This window comes from Phocoena phocoena, chromosome 17 (genome assembly GCF_963924675.1).
Source record: "Phocoena phocoena chromosome 17, mPhoPho1.1, whole genome shotgun sequence".
Taxonomy (NCBI): Eukaryota; Metazoa; Chordata; class Mammalia; order Artiodactyla; family Phocoenidae; genus Phocoena; species Phocoena phocoena.
Genome location: NC_089235.1, coordinates 15,551,160 through 15,569,512, shown reverse-complemented (window position 1 = coordinate 15,569,512; position 18,353 = coordinate 15,551,160). Strand labels below are relative to the sequence as shown.

Sequence of the window (18,353 nt, the reverse complement as noted above, 5' to 3'; positions counted from 1 at the left end):
GTGGACTTTCCACTAAAAAACTTTTGTGACTCATGTCGTGACGAGAATGCTCAACCAGGTCAGGCTTTACACTGTTTGCCCCTTTGCTTTATCATGCAATTGCTGGGTGGCACCCTTTTAAGCTCGCCTCGCACGGTCGCGCCACTCCATCCCCTCTTCAGATGCGGCTGCAACTGGAGAAGCCTATCGTCTTAGGGGCCGAGGTTGAATTGATGGACGACGGGCGCCTCCAGGGCGCAGCAGCAGACGCGGGCGTGCGAGGTGCGCCCTAGGGGTGCAGGCTGCTGGCCGAGGGGCCCGGGCGGAGTGCGAGCGGGAGGTTCCTCCCGGGGCGAACCTGGCACTGGGCTCTCTCCGATCTTCGTGCGGGGGCATCTGCCCCGCCGTCTGCAGCCCCAAGATCCCACTGCCTCCACTCTGCAGCCCCAGCCTGTCCCATCCACTCGTTCTTTTTGGCACTGCCCTTTGCCCTCCCATGGAGTCATCTGTTTACTCTCCCTTCACTTCCAGTCACCCATAGGTCACCCTCCCTCTACCACAGTCACCCATTTTGTCCCCTCTCCTTTCTCTCCTCACTCTTCACCTCTCCCCAGGTCGCCTTCTTAGAGGACTCCGCCGACGGAGATGCTGCGGACCCCGCGGCCAGGGTCTGCTCCCCGGAGAACCCTCCGTCCACCTTTGCCCCCTCCCCGGGGGCGCGGGACGCAAGTTTCCGCTCCGTCCTTTCCCCAGTGACAGGACTTGGCTGCGGCCACGGCCAGGGAGGAGGGGGGAGGGACTGCCTGGCTCCCGAGCCCCCTCCCCTAATCGCGAGCTCTGCGCGGTCTGTGTCTCTCTCGGCAAGTGCGGAGACGCGGAGGAGGAGGAGGGAGTTGGGGGAGGATCTCCATTGAAATAAACAACCAGGCAGCAGTTATTAACACGGGAACATGGCGGCCGCAGCCTCAGCCACAGCTTCGGCGGCGAAGGTCAGCGCCGACGGCAGCCGGCACCTGACGGCGTGACCGACCCGAGCCGGTAACCGCGCCTTCCCTGGGGGCCGCGAGGGCGGGCGGGAGGCGGGCGGCGGGCGGGGGGCGCCGCGTCCCCACCCCCGGCCGCGTCTGCCCTTCCTGTGCCGAGCCGGGCAGAGCCGCGCGCCGCCGAGAGGGCTGTTTTGTGTGCGGCGACCGCTGCCCCGGTGCGCGGAAAACGCGAGTTGCATCCCGGAGGCGCCGCGAGGCTGGGGAGTTGGGGCTTGGGGGGTGGGGAGGGCGGGAAGCGGCAGGGAGACGCGGAGTCCCTGGGAGAGAAAGGAGGCGCTCCAGCGCTTTGCCAGAGCTCGGGAGACGAGTCCCGGAGCGCGAGGCGGGCGGAGGCTGCAGCCCGCGGCGCCGGCGAGAGGTGAGAGCCGAGGCGCGGCGGGGAGGCCGGGGGCGCGGGCGCGGCTCCCGCCCGAGGAGCGAGACGCCCGCCGCCCTGCCCGGTGCGGGTCGGCGAGGAGCGCGTCTCCTGCGCCCTCGGGGGACGCGAGGCAGGGACGGAAAGGTGAAGCCAAAGGTGCATTCTTTCATGGAAACACGGAGCGACTGCTGCGCTGGGTGGGAGCCGGGCGAGGGGAGGCAGGACTTGGGAAGTGCTCGGGGGTGTGTGAAGGTGAAGCGCCGTGTCAGGGGCGGCCAGCTGGGTGAGACGCCGGGAGGAGGGGATCCGCGGCCCGGCAGCCGGGCCGGGCCCGTGTCAGCGCCGGGGGTTGGGGGCGAGGGGCGCCGGGCGCCGCGGGCGGACGGGAAGGAGCTGTGGCGGGCGGGGCGAGCGGCGCGCTCGGGCCGAGCAGGCCGGGCCGCGGTGGGGGCGGGGAGCCGGGGGCCGGACCGCGGCGGCGCCGAGCCCGGCTCGCCCCTGACTTAACTTTCTGGGTGCGGGCGTGTGTGCAGGAGGCGCGCAGGGGCCGGGGCTGGGGGCGGGAGGCGGTCCGGGAGGTTCCGGGTTGGCTCGCCAGCGCCCCCTTTTCTCTCCCCCATCTCCCCGCCCCTGAAGGGACAGGCCCTCAGGGCCCCCAGGCGGGAAGCGGGAGGGGCCCTCCCGGCCGGCTCGCGATGGTCACGCCCCGGGCCCGGGGACACGTCTTTCTCGGGCCTCCGGGGGCTGCTGGGGGAGGGGGTCAGGGTCTTCGCTGCGCGCAGGAGCTCCCCGCCCCCCGCCCCTCCGGGGAGTCCCGGAGGCGCCTCTTCCGAGATCGGGGGTGGGTCGGTCCCTGGTTAACTGGTCCCTCCCTCTTCCCCCTCCCCCTAGTGGTTTCCGGGGCCTGCGGGACCGAGGGGCGGGAATCGGGGATCCGAGCGCCCTGCATCGGCCGGGAGCTGGACCGGGCCTAGCGCCGTCCGGGTCTGTCACTGGTAGGGGAAACTTTCCTAAACCGGGGACCGAGCCTGAACGCCCTCCTCCGCCACCTCGTCCTCTAATCCCACTCCCACTCCACCTCCTCCAACGCCTTCCCCTCCCACCGACCCGAATCTCGCTGCGTGTGAGTGATGGGACAGTGAGCCAATCGAAGGCAGGGAACTGACCTGCCGGGTGTCGGTAAGCCAATCGCGGGGGTTGGAGGAAGGGAGGGGCGGGGCTTCTTCCGGACCAGTTAGAGAGGAGTTGCGCGCGGGGCGGGGGAGTCATGGAGACGCCAAGAGCTCTCCACTCTTGCACATCCCTGGTCACCCGCTCCTAGATCTGTGGGATAGCGTCACTTACGGGGGCTCTGACCGGGGGAGGCAGCGTAGTTTGCACGAGATACTGTGTATCTCTGGTACCACCAGAGACGTTGTCTTAGACACGACGAAGTCTAAAAGGCACTTAAGATGTGGCAGTAACTGTCCGAGGCCCGTTTCTAAAATGGCATATATTGTAGTGATCGCGTTTTGGACCTCAGCGCTCGGTTTACGTGCTGAGGATCATAGGGGTTATCTGTTTATCTCTATCTCAGTTTCACTCAGCTACTCCAGCGTGGGGACAATGAAATTTGAAAGGGTTCTCTGAAAACGAAGGCATCGGGAAAAACTCACGTCAGTTGATTATTGGGAGTGTAAAGCATCATTGTTTGTAATGGCTTCACTGGTTCCTTGATTAACTAGAGCGCCAGTTTCCAAAGTACACTTGGAAGTTCGGTGTTTGGGATGACATTTTTAAAAAAAAGTTGTGGTTTATGGTATGCATTTTTTGTTTTCTGTTTTTTTGCTCTTTCTTAAACAAAATGAAGTTAGGAACCAAAGCATCACTGTTTGAAACCTAAAGCATTGGTATTTAAGGAACAAGCTGGTCAAAGAATATTTGTCTACAGAAAGAAAGTGAGTAAAATGTAGTTTGTCAGATTACTCCCACACAAAAGATTCTTAAAAATAAATTATTTTAGTTTGCTTAAACACTACTGAATGCTACAGTGTGTGGGTACTTTTTTGGTTTTTGCAAGGTTAGGAGACATCTTTAGTTATTTTACACTGTTTGTTGGCTACAGTCTAGTGACTTCCTCAACTCTTGACTTTTCAGAATAGGGAGGATAGGTCTTCGGTTCTCTGTAAAGATCACAGGTTGCTCTGCAGGAATAGCAGTGTTTTAAAAAGACAGCAGCTGCTGCTGCGATGCTGTGTGTGTGTGTGTGTGTGCGTGCGTGCGTGTGTGTGCGTGTGTGTGTGAGCGCGTGTGTGTGTGTGTGTGTGTGCGCGTGCTCCTGTTCTTTGTTGGGGAGGTTAGTGCACATTGACAGCAGCAAGGCTCCTTTTTCCAACTGGAATTTGTAGAATCTTTGGGAGTTCAAAGAATGAATAATATTAGCGTGAGAATACATCTGTTCATTTTGTGATGAGTATCCCATGAATTTAATCTTGGGAGGGATTTGTTTTGTTTTTTGAGGCATTTTATGTGCATGATACTTATGTATACTGGTTTCTTGAGCTTTTAATAATACTGGGTTACTAAGAAAGAATTGAGGGGTCTATAGTTTTAGGGAACAGTATTTACCATGAATTCCCAATCCAGTATAATTGTAAGTGTTCATATAGACAAAAATTAATTGCATTTTGCTCTAGCCCTTGAGGTGTTATTTTAGTGATAAAATAGTAAAAACTGTGAAGATAAAACAAACATTTAGCTGCTAGAAGTAGGGAGTATTATAAATTAAACAACGTTCCAAATTTGACAACATTCAAAACTGCCCGGTCATTAGTTAATTTAGCTACTGAAGGCCACTCTAACATGTGTCTTTTGTATGCTCAAGAGCAACACATTATTTTTACTCCTTCTCTACAATAATCCTTGAGAATGTTCTCAGATTCTTGGTGGCAGTGAGTAGCAAGTCCCCTAATGCCTGCTAGGGGGAAAAAAAACCTCTCAAGCATATGGAGACATCTAGAAAAAGATGTGCATCGTCAGCTGTGATTCCATTGTGTGCTCTCAGACTGGATCTGAGCCTTCTTCCTCCAGGGAATTTCAGTCTTAACAGAGGAGTTTTAGATGTCAGGATACTGAAGCAGAGGTTAGAAAAGAGCTTACCAATTATGAATTTAATATTTTTTAGATAGTTTAGCTCTGATTTTAACCCTTCATTGGTTAAATATAATTTACATGACCTTTGCTCAGTGTTAGAGGCGCATTTTACTAGAAACCTAAAGTGTAAAGATCAGGGGAACTTGGGCTGCTGTGTGAGCGCATAAAGGGGCAGTGCTCCTTGGTTGGCTTTATTTTTAGTTGTATCTTATTAAAGCTTTGCAAGCCTCAGAAGCAAGGACCTATGAACAGTGCTTTCGTTACACACCCTATATTTAAGAATTCAGTACCTTAGCTGTTTCAAATCACATCAGGTTGAAATGTGACCCATAAGTTGACAGCTTGGATTTCTTAGGAAAAATTGTTTGTATTGAATTGAGTTTAAAAGGGATGCTTTTAAGCAGTCATTAGGATGTTGGGTACCAAAACAAAGGGGGGCTCTTTAAACAATTTTTCTAGAAGATTAGTTTTCTGAAATGCACAGTGTGTCCTTATTTGATATTTTGACCATTATTATGTCATGATTGAAATTATTTAAATGCATAATTAATGCTTCACTATTTTTATAGCAGAACTGCTATTTAAGAAATTGTTAGCTTTTCAATGTTTTGTGTTTATAGTTTTGTTTGGTAATTTATGTTATTACATGCTCTATCAATTTTAAATTAAGAGAATAGGAGGGAGAAAATAAGTCAGTTGCTTTAAGGTGTTGGTCTTTTATTGCAGTAAATCATAAAATGAGCAGCGAATCAGGATCTTTCCCCCTATGAAATAATCAGACTATGTTTACATACTAATAACGAAAACTAAGGGAAACAGAACAAACCCCCCCTTACTCAGTTTTTTTATACATTTTCATATTGCAGGCTAATTTTACCTCTATGCCTTGTTTTCTAAACAAAAAAAATTTTGGCGTTTGTGTTTATTTCCTTTTTTGTTTTTTACAGGCTTGTAGAAGGGTTTATGAATTGTTAACTGTAGAAAGAATATTATGTCATATTACTCTTTAAAGTCTGTTGAAAGTAATGGCTGGAAAAGCCGTACAATACGGTTTTAGTGTCACAGGCCCTCAATTCAGACAGTATAAAGAAAACACATACTTTATGGATTCTAGATACTAATTCTGAAACAGAGGTGAGAATGTGACTTTTGTGGATATTTTAGAAGCGTATGTAGTTTTCCTAGCTGTTACAAAGCTGAGGCGAGTGTGATTATGAAAAAGTGGAAATCTTAAAGGTTGTGCTATGAAGGTATCTGAAATTAAACGACTACATGGTCTGCAGTTAAATCATAATACTCTTGGCTGTTAGGGTAAAGATTTTATGTGTTTATCCTATGAAATGTTCATCAGTGACCACATTTCTGGCTTCCAGTGGCTATGATGATATAATGCAATTGTGGAAACATTGACTCTAGGACACTTTTCAGTTGTTTCTCTAGTTGGAAATTTCTAGAGAAGAATTAAATAAGCAGGGAACCTATGGCAGTGTTTGACTTACCTGCTTTTGAGGCTTTTGGACATAGTGTTTGACTTACCTGCTTTTGAGGCTTTTGGACATAGAATCTTAATTTTAAGAAAGAGAGGAGAGCTACTTATAGGTAGACATTATTAGCAGTAATTAAATAGTTATTAATACTTAAAGGTTCTGAAAGAAAAAACAGTTTTTACTTTGGGTGTCAATTGGTAGGTGCATGGAGAATTGAAGTTAGCATGTTAATTCTGTCAGAATTTATGTTGTTTTAGGCAGCCAATTGTGAACTGTTAAGAGTTCCTGATGGAGTTCCCCATGGCCAGGTTAACTCTCATTTTGGGCTTTTTAGATCCTGTTTTTGCATCCTTGCCTCATTTAACCATTGTTTCATTTGTTTGTTCAGTTATTTGTTGAGTTTTGAGTGTCTCAGCTTTGGCAGTTTACTTTTATAGTATAAACCATCCATTGCAAACCTGTGATTAAAGGGGGAACACACAGTGAGTGGGTGATGATTTTTTTTTGGTGGGGGAAGGGTGGAAAGGGATGTGTTCACCTTAGTTTTCAATTTGCTTTTTATACTAAAGATCTTTTCTTTTAATGTGTTAATTTTAATTATATAAGCTAGATAATTCTGCTTTGATTTGGGTTTGGGTTTTTTTCCCCCCTGAAAATAGGATTGTAATGTTTATAACAAAAAGGTTGTTAAATGTTCCCTTGACTGATTAGCTTATGATTAAATAGATTTCGTTTAATGAAGGTATGAATATTTATCATTAGTTTTGTTTTTATTTCCCCTGAAATCATGTTATGTGTGGTCCAGGTGGCAACCTATAGTTGGGTGAAGGTGACAGGGCAGTCAGTGACCTCTGATTTCTATGGATTGTCTGTGCCTTGTTGCTGCTTTTAAGGCTAACATACCCTGGGCCTTACCACTGTAGGTTTCTAAAGGATGGAAAACTCCCTTGCACAGCCTTTCACAGGTATTCTGCTGTGGTTGTCAGTTTTTCTAGATGTAACTCATTCTGGCTCTTGACTAAAATGTCTGTATTGGGAGAGCAGCAATAGAACAACTGAAATGATAAGAGCAGCTGTCACTGAGTGCCAACAACCTGTTAGGGGCTTTTTGAGGCATGCTCCATTCCTTCATTCTTGCCACAATCCTGTGAAGTAGAGGTTACCTTCATTTTCCAGGAGGAGATGAAGACCAAAGGGGATTAAGTTGTGCCTCTGAGCAAAACTTAAGGGAAAAAATTAACCTTGACCAATGGGTGGGGAAACAAATCATAAATATCAGAGGGAATGGTGAGTCTGAGAACGTCTTCCTGGTTGGAATCTGATAAAACATATATTTGCAGGTGGTTAGAAGGCTCTCAGTCTGGTTGTTTGGTTTGTAAAAAGGATGAATAGGTTTGAATAGATCCAGTCCTGCAAATTCTGTACGCCTGTGTCTCCCAAACCCTTGCCTCAGGGCAAGCCTGTACCTGGACAGTCAATACTTATCTTAAGATCTATAAGCAGTCTCCAGATTTTTTAGTCATCGGCCCAGAATTTAACAGTTCCTAAATTGCAGGATTCTTTCTTGTCTTTTAATTTTCAAAAAGTAAGAATGGTAATGGATGAAGTCGAAACAGGTAACCTTTACTGAGTGCTCACTCAAAACCTGGGGCCCTGCTAATAAGGTGCCCGTGCTATACACTCCTGTCTGGTTCTCACTGTAAGACAGTGAGGGAGGCGCTCTTGTTGTCATTCCTCTTTCACAGTTCAGGAAGTGCGGACGCAGAGCTGTCACATAACTTGCCAAAGGTCACACAGCCCGAGTGCTGGAGAGTAATTTGCACCCAGGCCAACGTTGCCCCTTAGCCCTGCCTTCTTAACTTGTGTTCTTGTTAGATGGTCGGTCGGCCGCACTTCCTCGCAGCCTCCTGTGGATGTGTCCCATCCAGTGCTTTGTGGAGATAACACAGATCCATCATTCTCCACTAGGGAAAGGGAAAGGAAAAAGGGGTAGGAGTGTATTTTGAAAAAGCACATTCAAGTTGCCTATTGTTTCTCACAATCAGAAGCTCAGAAAATAAGCTTGAGAAAACTCCGTTGTGGGTGAGAGGTAGAAAAGAGATGGAGACAGCCCTCTAGATAGAGGTTTAGGACCAATGAAGCACTGGTATAGATATTCGGCTTCTTGTTCCTTTAATGTATATTTAATTCTAGCACGTTTAACCGTTAGGTGGTAATTGTGTGATGTATGTTTTGCACGGTTTTTTGCAACCCGTGTAGCATGGGTGACTCGGTGTTGAGATATTGTAGTCCCCAAAGGAGGCTGGTAATATATTCAGTCATCTGACTTCTGCTCTGCTATTTGTGGAATTCTTCTGTCTGCTCAATTGTTTGCAGGGAGCGGGGAGAGCTTTCAGGGAACTCTTTCACCTGTGCACGTGTGGGGATCAGCAATGCACTGCTTTTAGTGTTCCAGCTGCCGGGTCTGAAGCCCTGTTGTCAGAGATGAAAATATAAGGCATGGTATTTTCTATTATTCATTTAGTGGGTCCACAGGAAATGTGACCCCACATCTTCCAAGGCTTGTGGGGTGTGAGGGGGTTCTGGGAGTTCCTGTTGTTGCTGCCTGATTTCTGTCCCTGGAAGCACCCATCTAAATGAGGATGGTCTTTTCCCACAGATTGCTCCCACTTATAAAATCAGCTCAGGAATCAAAGATGAAGTGACTTTCCTTACCTTCGATGGTACAGTAGCATTTGTAGGAATATTTAATATTAATTTAGCTTAACATTTCTAATTCTCTTGTTAATATGCTTAATAATGAAAAGCTTTTCGGTTATTGTCAAAATGTAAATTGAACATTGAATTGCATATTTTAGAGGAACCTATAGCTTTACTTGAGTCATTTCTAGAGTCAAACTAAATGGAAAATTTAGTTACTTGGAAAACATATTTTTAAACATACATTTTTAATGTGCTTGTATACATATATTTAAAAATAGATTTTTTTTCATAAATATGTTTGTTAGGTAATCACCTCTGGTTATTGTTGGAACATAGGTGGCGAATTCTTTCACAGGTATTTTTGATTCCTAAATAAGGAATATGGAAGTTCCTGACTAAAAAAAAATCTCAATGTCAGAAGTGTATGAATGTCTACCAATTTAACATAACAGCATTTCTTGACATTACAGAAGCTGGTTGTGGTAGTAAGGGAGCTGGGCAATGGGGGCCTGCGGGTCCTGGAGGCAATTCTGTGTCCTGTACCTGCCACCTTGTGCCTGCGGCCTGTTGTGGACATCGGGTCTGGTGTGCTGTGCTCGGAGACCGGGCCTTTGAAGTGAGGATGGAGTGATAAATAATAGCACAACTTTGGACTGCCTCAGTTGGGTATAAATCTTTGTAGACTTTTCTCTGCCTCCATTTATCCTTCTTCCCTGGCTTTCTTGGTTGTTGTTGCTGGGTTGTTTCCCGCCCCCCAAAGTTGAAGATGGAAGATGGGTGGCAGGGAAGGAACACAATCAAGAGTATGGGGGAGTGTGTTACTATCATTAGTTTTTCGTTAAGTATTTCGAGTCTGATCATGATCTGCAGTTTCCCTCTAACAGATTTGCTCTGCTCACAGCACTTGGTGAAGAAGCTGGCTGTTTGTTAAGGAAGCCGTTAGGTTGAGGACAGATCACGTAACAGGCTGGCGCAGTAACTGGCTGATTTGTTGTTCGAAGTTAGTTGCTGCACAAGGTTGTGGTCCAGCCGACCGGGGGTACTGAGCCTCTGTTGTCTAATAGTATTGAGGATTACGTTCCCTAGCTTTGCTGTATTCTCTTTCTTCCCTGTTTAAGGATATTGTTACAGACTCTATCATGTTAGATGTCTTGAAAGTGTTCATTAGATTTAAGTGGTCAAAATGGTTATAAGTTGGAAATATTAAGGTGATTTAAGATGGGTGAAAATTTTAACCAATTCCTAAAGTCTTAGGAATGCCCACCTCTTTGGAGTTTCTGGTAGTGTATTGTGTTTTCAATTTCTGTATTTCTGTTTTGAGACTCGTGTAGTGTTCTTATTGCTATTTTAAGTAAGATGTATGAATATCTTGATTCCTTAAGATTTTTCTGTAAAAGTGTGGTATAGAAATATTTATTCCATTAAGGAATGTCATTTTATTGTATTCTAGCACCACCAGAGTCTTTTCTAAATAAACAGATAGTAAGTATAAGTAAAATCTAGTGACGGGACTGGAAGTTATATAAAGATCTATTTATGCTGTACTACCTTGTATTTTAAACAAGAGGTGTGTACAGTTAAGAATTTTAATAAATTAAAGGCTTTAAGCTGTTAAGTATAACACAAGAAAATGACATGATATTCACTGTGTCCTGAACATATTGACAGTGACAACTGACAGCGACAAAAGTCAACAGAATGCCTGGACATTGAAGGACATTAGAAAACAAAACTGGAGCATTTGCCTTCTCTGGGTAAAGGGCACTCACATCGTAACAACAGCATTCTCGTAATCATTGATGACCTCATCGTGATAGTAAATATCTCACTTTGAGAAAAAGCATTCAGGAGAAAAGAGAGTCAGCAGACCGAGGGAAGCCCAGGTTTGCTGGCTCGAGGTGAGTGAAGGCTGGGGCAGGATGGAGCTGCACTGGGCGCATATGGCGCAGTGCAGGCCGTGGGGCCAGCTGGGACCCCTGGAGGAGAGGGCCTCAGCTGCTCCCTGCCTCTTCTCATGCTCACTGGAGGCAGGCCCAGACCCTGTGGTGGGGAGAGAAGGGAGAGCCTGTGGTAGGTGGAGCTGGTCCCAGGACACTGAGGCCCCAGAAGCTCTCCTTCACGGTAGTTGTCTGCATCCTGATCTCGCACCAGGAGCTGGCCGGCTCCCTCGTGTAGAGTCTCCTGATGAACTGCATCCTTAATTCTGGACCAGGGTGGTGATGCTGATGGCCCGCTCCCTTCAGGCACCACGGAGCCCCGCAGCCCTTCCACCCCAGTGCTCTGTATTACCAGACTGAGCATCTGGGGGATTCTCTTCCCCTTTTCAGGTGAGAAGTGAGGGGACGACTCCACCCAATGGCAGGTAAAGACCAGGTAGGACAAGGGAAGGCCTTCTGGGGCTTGTGATTTTCAGAGGCTGAGCTGCTTGCCTTCACCTGGCCTGGCCCTCAGATGAGTGAGGGAAGCCAGTGCCTTTGCACCAAGGGATAGAGAGGGGTTTCCTCGTTATGGAGGCCCTCTTCATTCCCTACTCAAGAAATTTCCCAGTGAGGTTCAGGTGTCTCTAGCAGCCTCATCCCAGGTTTTCTGGGCTTGCCGCAACGGTTCATAGATGTTTACTCTCTTGGAGAAAGGGATTGAGTGTATAATGAGGAAAAAGAAAAGGAAAGGCGTTCAGAAAGAAACTGGGGGCGGCCCATAGAGGAGTTGCTGCATTGAGTCCAGGCTAAAGAGGTTAGGACCACGCAGATGGAAAATATCAATGCAGAAGAGTAGCCTTGCTTGAAATCTGTAAATTAATGAAGGTATATATAGAGTAAATCCAGAGTAGCAAATAATGCCCTTGCAGCTTGAAAGATTTTTAAGGATGGACTATTAGTTTATCAGCTTGATCAAACCAAGTAGTCAACTTACAGTACTTGTTACTTTAAGTGGAATAGGCAACTTACACAGACTTTTTGGGGAAGGTTTAAATGAATAAACGGAGGGCCATAACATGTTAGTAAAACACATTACAAGTTTTGCTACACATTGTTTGGAGTTTAACATCAAGGAGAAAAACCATCAAATAAAATGCTCTGACAAATCTGGCATTAAAATTTCTGTTGTGTTCTATAAATATGCTTAAAATGATTATATTGGCTTATTGTCTGAATGATACAGGTACAACAGGGAATGGTACCTGTTTTCTTATGGGTTTGCTAAAATTGGGGGAAATAGTAAGGATGGAGTCTATATGTCTGTGTGTGTGTATATGTATACACATACGTATTTTTAAAAATAAATTTGTTTTATTTATTTATCTTTGGCTGCATTGGGTCTTCATTGAGGTGCGCGGGCTTCTCACTGTGGTGCCTTCTCTTGTTGCGGAGCACGGGCTGTAGGCACTTGGGCTTCAGTAGCTGTGGCACGTGGGCTCAGTAGTTGTGGCTCGCGGGCTCTAGAGCACAGGCTCAGTAGTTGTGGCGCATGGGGTTAGTTGCTCCGTGGCGTGTGGGATCTTCCTGGACCAGGGCTCGAACCTGTGTCCCCTGCATTGGCAGGTGGATTCTTAACCACTGTGCCACCAGGGAAGGCCACATATATGTATTTTTTCATTCATTTTCCCTCTCCTCCCAAATAGTATACAGAGCAGCTTAAAGTCTTTCCTTTTTAAACTGTAGTTTGGGCTGACTTAAATTCTCCTTCTGTACTGTAAGTCAATAGACTGATCTTTCCAAAATATCCCTTTTATAATAATATAAGTCCCCCCACTCACTACAGAATGACATTCCCAGACGCTTACTAGATGGGTCTGCCACAAAGCCGTTTCCCCCATTTCTACTCTTTGCATGAGCCTTTGTACCTGTCAGTCTGTTCTTCCTGGCCTGCTGTGAACATGTGTTGACCACGCAAGCTCGTGCTCTTTGATTTGCCTAGAGAAAACTAATGAGTTAGTCTAAAATTTAAGAAGCAGTTCTTTGATATAAAGCTCAACTTGCTGGGGGTTTATATTATTGATCTCAGTTAACAGCAAAGTGTACAATCAAAACAAAAAGAGAGATGGAATCCAACAATATCCAGAGGTTATTAGTCAGTTGCTTGTTACATTGATTACAGATTTTACAAAAGAATTTTCTGTAGAACAAGAAGGAAGTCCACTTACCTTTGAATCAGAAACAATAAAGACTTACATTTTTGGTGTTGTTGCCTCAGTAAAACTGAACATTTTCTGCACCCAGACTTATTAACTTTTCCCCTGCAGAATATTTTGACACTGTAATGGGAAGAGGGATTAATAATCTCAGTTTATAGTGGAAAGAGGAGAAAAAAGGTAAAGAAAACCTTGGGGAAATTCAGTAGTTCTGGAAAGGTGATAAAACAAAACCAAATGCAAAGTGTAGGGTCGGCACTTAAATACTTCCATTGAAGAAGTGATCAAAAAGAGAATGAAAGCATCACTTGAAGGGTTGATGTCTCAATAGGTAAGTAATGAAATTCTACAACTATCAAAAGAACGAAGCCCCTACAGGCCACACATTAATATATACTTGTGACAAGACCTGGAAAAGTATTCTCAACTTTCTTCCCAAATCTCTATTTAAACAGTAATTTTTTTACTTTGTGGGGTCATTTTATTTGCAGAATAAGTCAGAACGTGATCTGTCTGTCATCTGTTCAGATTCTTTCATCAACCAATTATATATTAAGTAGTAGAAACGGTATACAACCCCAGTGGAAAAGCAGGGTGGGGCTTTGGGATGGGCAGTGTCATATGTCTCTCTTTTTCTTAGCTCCTGTGATACTTCCATAATGTGGTAGAACAAGTGGTTAAATAACAGCTCTTTCAGTGTTGTGTGTGCTTTTTTTCTTTCTCCCTTTCCCCGCTGTGTGTGTGTGTGTGTGTATGTATGTGTGTGTGTGGCGTGAACTATTTGGAAGTAAGTTACAGATGACCCTTTATTCATAAAGCACGTCGCTGTAAAATAAAGGCATTACTTAGGCGATAGCATACAATACAACTATTAAACCTAATAAAACTTTGTTTTAAACCTAAGAAAACATATCATCAAGTATCAACTGTCTTCTTTCAATTTTCCCTGTTACCTCCAAACTGTTAACAGCTGTGGGTTTCAAACCAGGATCTAATCAAGCTCCTCCACTGCATTTGGTTCTGTAGTCTCTGTTAATACTCAGTTAATTCCCCTAGTTTTTGTTGGTTAGTTTTGTGGCTCTTTAGATGTTGGCTTTTTAAAAAGTGTTTATTTTTTTTAATTAAAAATTTTAATTGTGATAAAATTTACCATCTTACCCATTGTTAAGTACACAGTTCAGTAATGTTAAGTGCATTCACATTGCTGTGCAACCAGCCTTTTCAGTTTTTAGACTTCAGTTTCTCCAGGAGTGCTAAGAAATTAAATTGTTAAATATGTTAATGGATTTGATTGGGGCTAAAGAAGAGCATAGCTGTTGAGAACTTACTGCTTGAGATAGTAGCGTCTTAGGCTGTTTACTCGGCATTGCCCCTTCTGAAGTCTCTGTAGGTTGGGGCCTAGACATACTTTCTACAAACGCATCACAAGGAGATTCATAAAAGTAACGCCGTGAGAGGTGCAAGCACAGAGGTGATGCCCGCCTATGAGAATGCTTACAGTCAGAGAGTTTGAGGACTTTTTTCCTCCTAGGAAGTAGTAGATTTCTGTTTTAGGAACAGGAGGGGGGTTGAGATTGAGACATTCATTTCATAGCACCCTTGGCTAAATAGAAAGCTTTTATATCAAATACTTCTTTGGAGTAACATTATAGAGACAATAGTTTCCAGGGGTTTTTTGGAGTGTGGCAGCTTAGGAGACACATGAGAGATGTCAACAATGGGAAGAAAAGTGGGACTGTACATAGGCCTTTTTAATTAACAAATCAGGGCAGTTTTGAGGGGACTAGAATTTAAATGACTCAGAAATCCCGTTTTCTGATTTTTTGCAAAACTTTTCGAAATGTCTTACAGATGTACTAAGGGATATCCTCCTTGTTCTTGTCATTTTATGAGTATTGTACTGCTTTTTTTTTAAAGCAGTGTTGATGGTGGAAACGTAAATCAACTGTACTTCAATTAATAAAAAAGGTAAATAATACATTAGTGTGGTTTAAAAGAAATAAATTCATGAATGTCTTTGCTCAAGCTTGCAGAAGCTGCTTGAAGAGCTTATTAAAATAAACCAAACTAAATTACAAACAAAAGGAAAAAAAACATTGGCCTGTCGGAGAGGGTTGGACAGACAGTACTGTGGTGGTTTCTCAGTGGCTCTGTGCTATGTCCCAAACAGATACGGTAGCAGTTTGGGTCATCTGGGAGGAAAGTACTTCGGAGTTCTGAAATGTAACCAAACAGGGACATTAAGGACAGGTGGCCAGGGTAAGGGGTGGGAGTGGGCAAAAATAATATAAGGAAAGTCGTATTACTGTAAAAGAGTGGCTGTACAAAACATTCAGCACATGAGGTCTCGTGTATCTAATTTTTCTGGTTCTGGTTTTTATTCCTTTGAGCACCTCAAAATTTAACATTAGCCATTTAGGAGAAGATACTTTAGAAATGCATAGTATTTCCTTATTTACTAAACTGACTTGGGCTAAAATTCACTCAGTGTCCATGAGATCATTTAAGATAATGATCTGTTTGTCTCGCCACTAAGTCACTGTAAACCATAGACCCCTCACTACCAAGCTCTAGCTTAACTACTAGACTTGCCTTTTTCTGTCTTTTCACTGGATGTTACTTTTCGTGTATCTGTGTGTATGTTTAAAAATTTTTTTTAATTTAAATAACAGTCCATTTTCTCCTTACTGATTTTCTGCACTTTACCTGCCGTGGGTTTGGAGTTGGGAACACAAAGGTTAAAAAAGAAATAGGCCCTATGCTCTAAGGTCTCACAGTTTAGGGAAGGAAAGAGACATGTGGACAAGTAATTACAGTACAATATATGCTTTAGAATAGAAAATTGTATTAGAAGGGCTGGACAGACATTTTATAGAAGCAAACAGTTCATTTTGTGAGATGAGGAAAGCTGCTGTACTGTTTGATTTGAGCCTCAAGGGCTCATGGAGATTTCATCAGAGAGGAGAAAAGGCATTCTAAAGAGAGACGTGCTTAGGTTGAAGACAGAAAATATTATGTAGTATGTTTCTAATTCCTCTTATTTTACATGCACTTTTAGTAAGATCTGTGTGAGAATCTGACAGACTCTTATCAGTAAAGTGAGTAATCTTCAGAGCACAGAACTGGGGATATTTATTTTGAGCCTTCAGAGAAAAACTTTCTTATTCTTTGTCTCATTTTCATTTCTTGCTTGTGTTCTGAATTAGAGAGTTTTGTTTACTGTTGCTGCATAATATACCAGCCGAAACTTGGTGGCATTCTGCTCACAAATGTTGTGATCAAGTTGGGAAAAGGCATGATGGACAGAGTTTATCTACTGCGTGGTGTCCTGTGTCTCAGCTTGGAAGACTCAGATCCAGGACTGAGTCAATGGCTCAGTCAGCACTGGAATCAGTTGAAGGCTTGCTCGCTTACATGCCTGGTGTTTGATGTAGGCTGTTAGCTGGGACCTCAGCTAAGTTATAGGCTAGAACACCTACTTATGGCCTCTTTGCATCTGCTTGGGCTTCCTAACAGCATGGCGGCTGGGGTTCAGAGAGCGAGTTCCAAGGAAGCTGTATCTCCTCTGATGACTTAACCTCAGAATTCACGTAGAGTCACTTAGGCTTTTAGTCACAAGCCTCCCCAGATCCCAGCTCTCCTTGGGAGGAATTTTTTTTTTTTTTGACTGTGTTGGATCTTCGTTGCTGCGTGCAGGCTTTCTCTAGTTGTGGTGAGCTGGAGCTACTCTTTGTTGTGGTGTGCGGGCTTCTCACTGCGGTGGCTTCTTTCGTTGCGGAGCACGGGCTCTAGGCACGCAGGCTTCAGTAGATGTGGCTCGTGGGCTCTAGAGTGCAGGCTCAGTAGTTGTGGCTCACGGGCTTAGTTGTTCTGCGGCATGTGGGATCTTCCTGGACCAGGGCCCGAACCCGTGTTCCCTGCATTGGCAGGAGGATTCTCAACCACTGCGCCACCAGGGAAGCCCGGGAGGTATGTTAAAAGTTGAATTAGAAGAAGAGCATGTGAGATGAGAAATGTGGTCATCTTTGGCAATCATCGTCTGTCACAGGCTAAGTTGAAGTGTTGCTGTCCTTTCCTTTAAAAGAAGAGGGGAAGGAGGATTTACTGTTTCCGAGATACATGAAGGGATTCAATATGAGATATGATGAGCAGCAGTTCTTTAGATCCACAAAAGGTATGGTTCCTAAACTATATCTGATGGGATTTTAGTTAGATGTTTAGAAGAACTTTCTGATAAAAATTTATGGAAATTTTTAAAAGCAGAGGAAATCTTGTATGATTTTAAAATAAGTTTAATAATGATTAAGTACATACTGCCTGTGGCTGGACCTGTCACCTTGAGCAAGTGATTTAATGTGTGTGAGTGCCAATTTCCGTTTTTGTTGAATGGGGATTATACTTGTTTGCCTCAAAGAGTGGTGAGGATCAAATAGAAGGTTTAATTATTAATGAAGCCAAAATGAATTAGGTGGTTTTAAAGAAATCTTCTGGTAAAGGATTCTCTGTTTATCACTAAGGAGGATTGCAGGGCATTAATTAATCTTTCTAAAATTTTTCTTTAAATCCTAGAATTATTTTTTTACCAAATAGAGAAAAAAAATTTGGCCTCTTTCTGTTATTTTCTTTGCTATTCATGTATTTACTGTGTAGAACTCTTGATTAAATGATAATGACATATATTTTTGGACTGTTTGTTTTACCAGAAACATTTCTAGGGAGTTAGCCCTGAAAGCTGCTCATGATATGGGTAATAATTAACACAGTTCTCTCTGAAAGCACCAGAATGGTGCTGCTTCAGCAGATCATTTTATAGATTAAGGCAGCTTTTTGTTAAAAGGTGTTGCCTTTCGTATGCTGGAAGCACTGATGACAGAGTTTTTAGTCTAAGTCTCTAGTCCAAATTTCAGAGTGCACAGTCTACCTCGCTTATCAAAATGGAAATTCCAAGGTCTCATTGTGATGTTCAAAAGTATGGGTGGGTGGGTGTCTGCTTTTTTAAAGAGACTCTTCAGATGACCCTGATAGATAAGGTGGGGAGCCAGACTTGAAGGTCCAGTTCTAGGTCCTGAGACAGGTGGGGAACCCTCCTTCCCAGTAGGAGTCTCAGTAACCTGAGAAGAAGTAGGGTGTTAGTGACAGTCAGTGTGGAGATGGCCAGACAAGACTATCCCTTGTCAGTCTGTGTGTACTATTTGAGCGCACTCTTACACATTAAGACGTTTCTCAGTAGCAGAAAGATAAGAAAACCACATGCTGAAGTAACTAATGACATTTTATGTAGCACCAGCCACAGACTTGTCTTTTGAAAAAGGCATTTCAGTTTTAAGGATAAAATAAAATCTTCCATGGTCTTGAAAGAAAGGTTGTAAAATCTTTCTTAGAGAATCCACTAAAAATGTGTGGAATGTTCTGTTGGAGGTTGTTAATATTACGTGCCGGCAAACTCAGGAGCTCCTTGAATGCAGGAGGTTTACTTATTTATTTCATTCTGTGAGGTCAGTTGGGACCAGCACTTA

The 18,353-nt window shown here is 44.4% G+C and overlaps 1 protein-coding gene across 2 annotated transcripts in view; it reads left to right on the top strand.

The window, feature by feature from the left end:
- The first annotated feature begins 904 nt into the window (after positions 1–904).
- The window catches only part of NCOA2 (nuclear receptor coactivator 2), a 271,096-nt gene continuing 253,647 nt past the window's right edge, over positions 905–18,353 (top strand). For both annotated transcript variants that reach the window (XM_065895247.1, XM_065895246.1), the window contains exon 1: positions 905–1,017. The gene's annotated coding sequence lies outside the window, so the exon portion shown is untranslated. The remainder of the gene's footprint in view (positions 1,018–18,353) is intronic.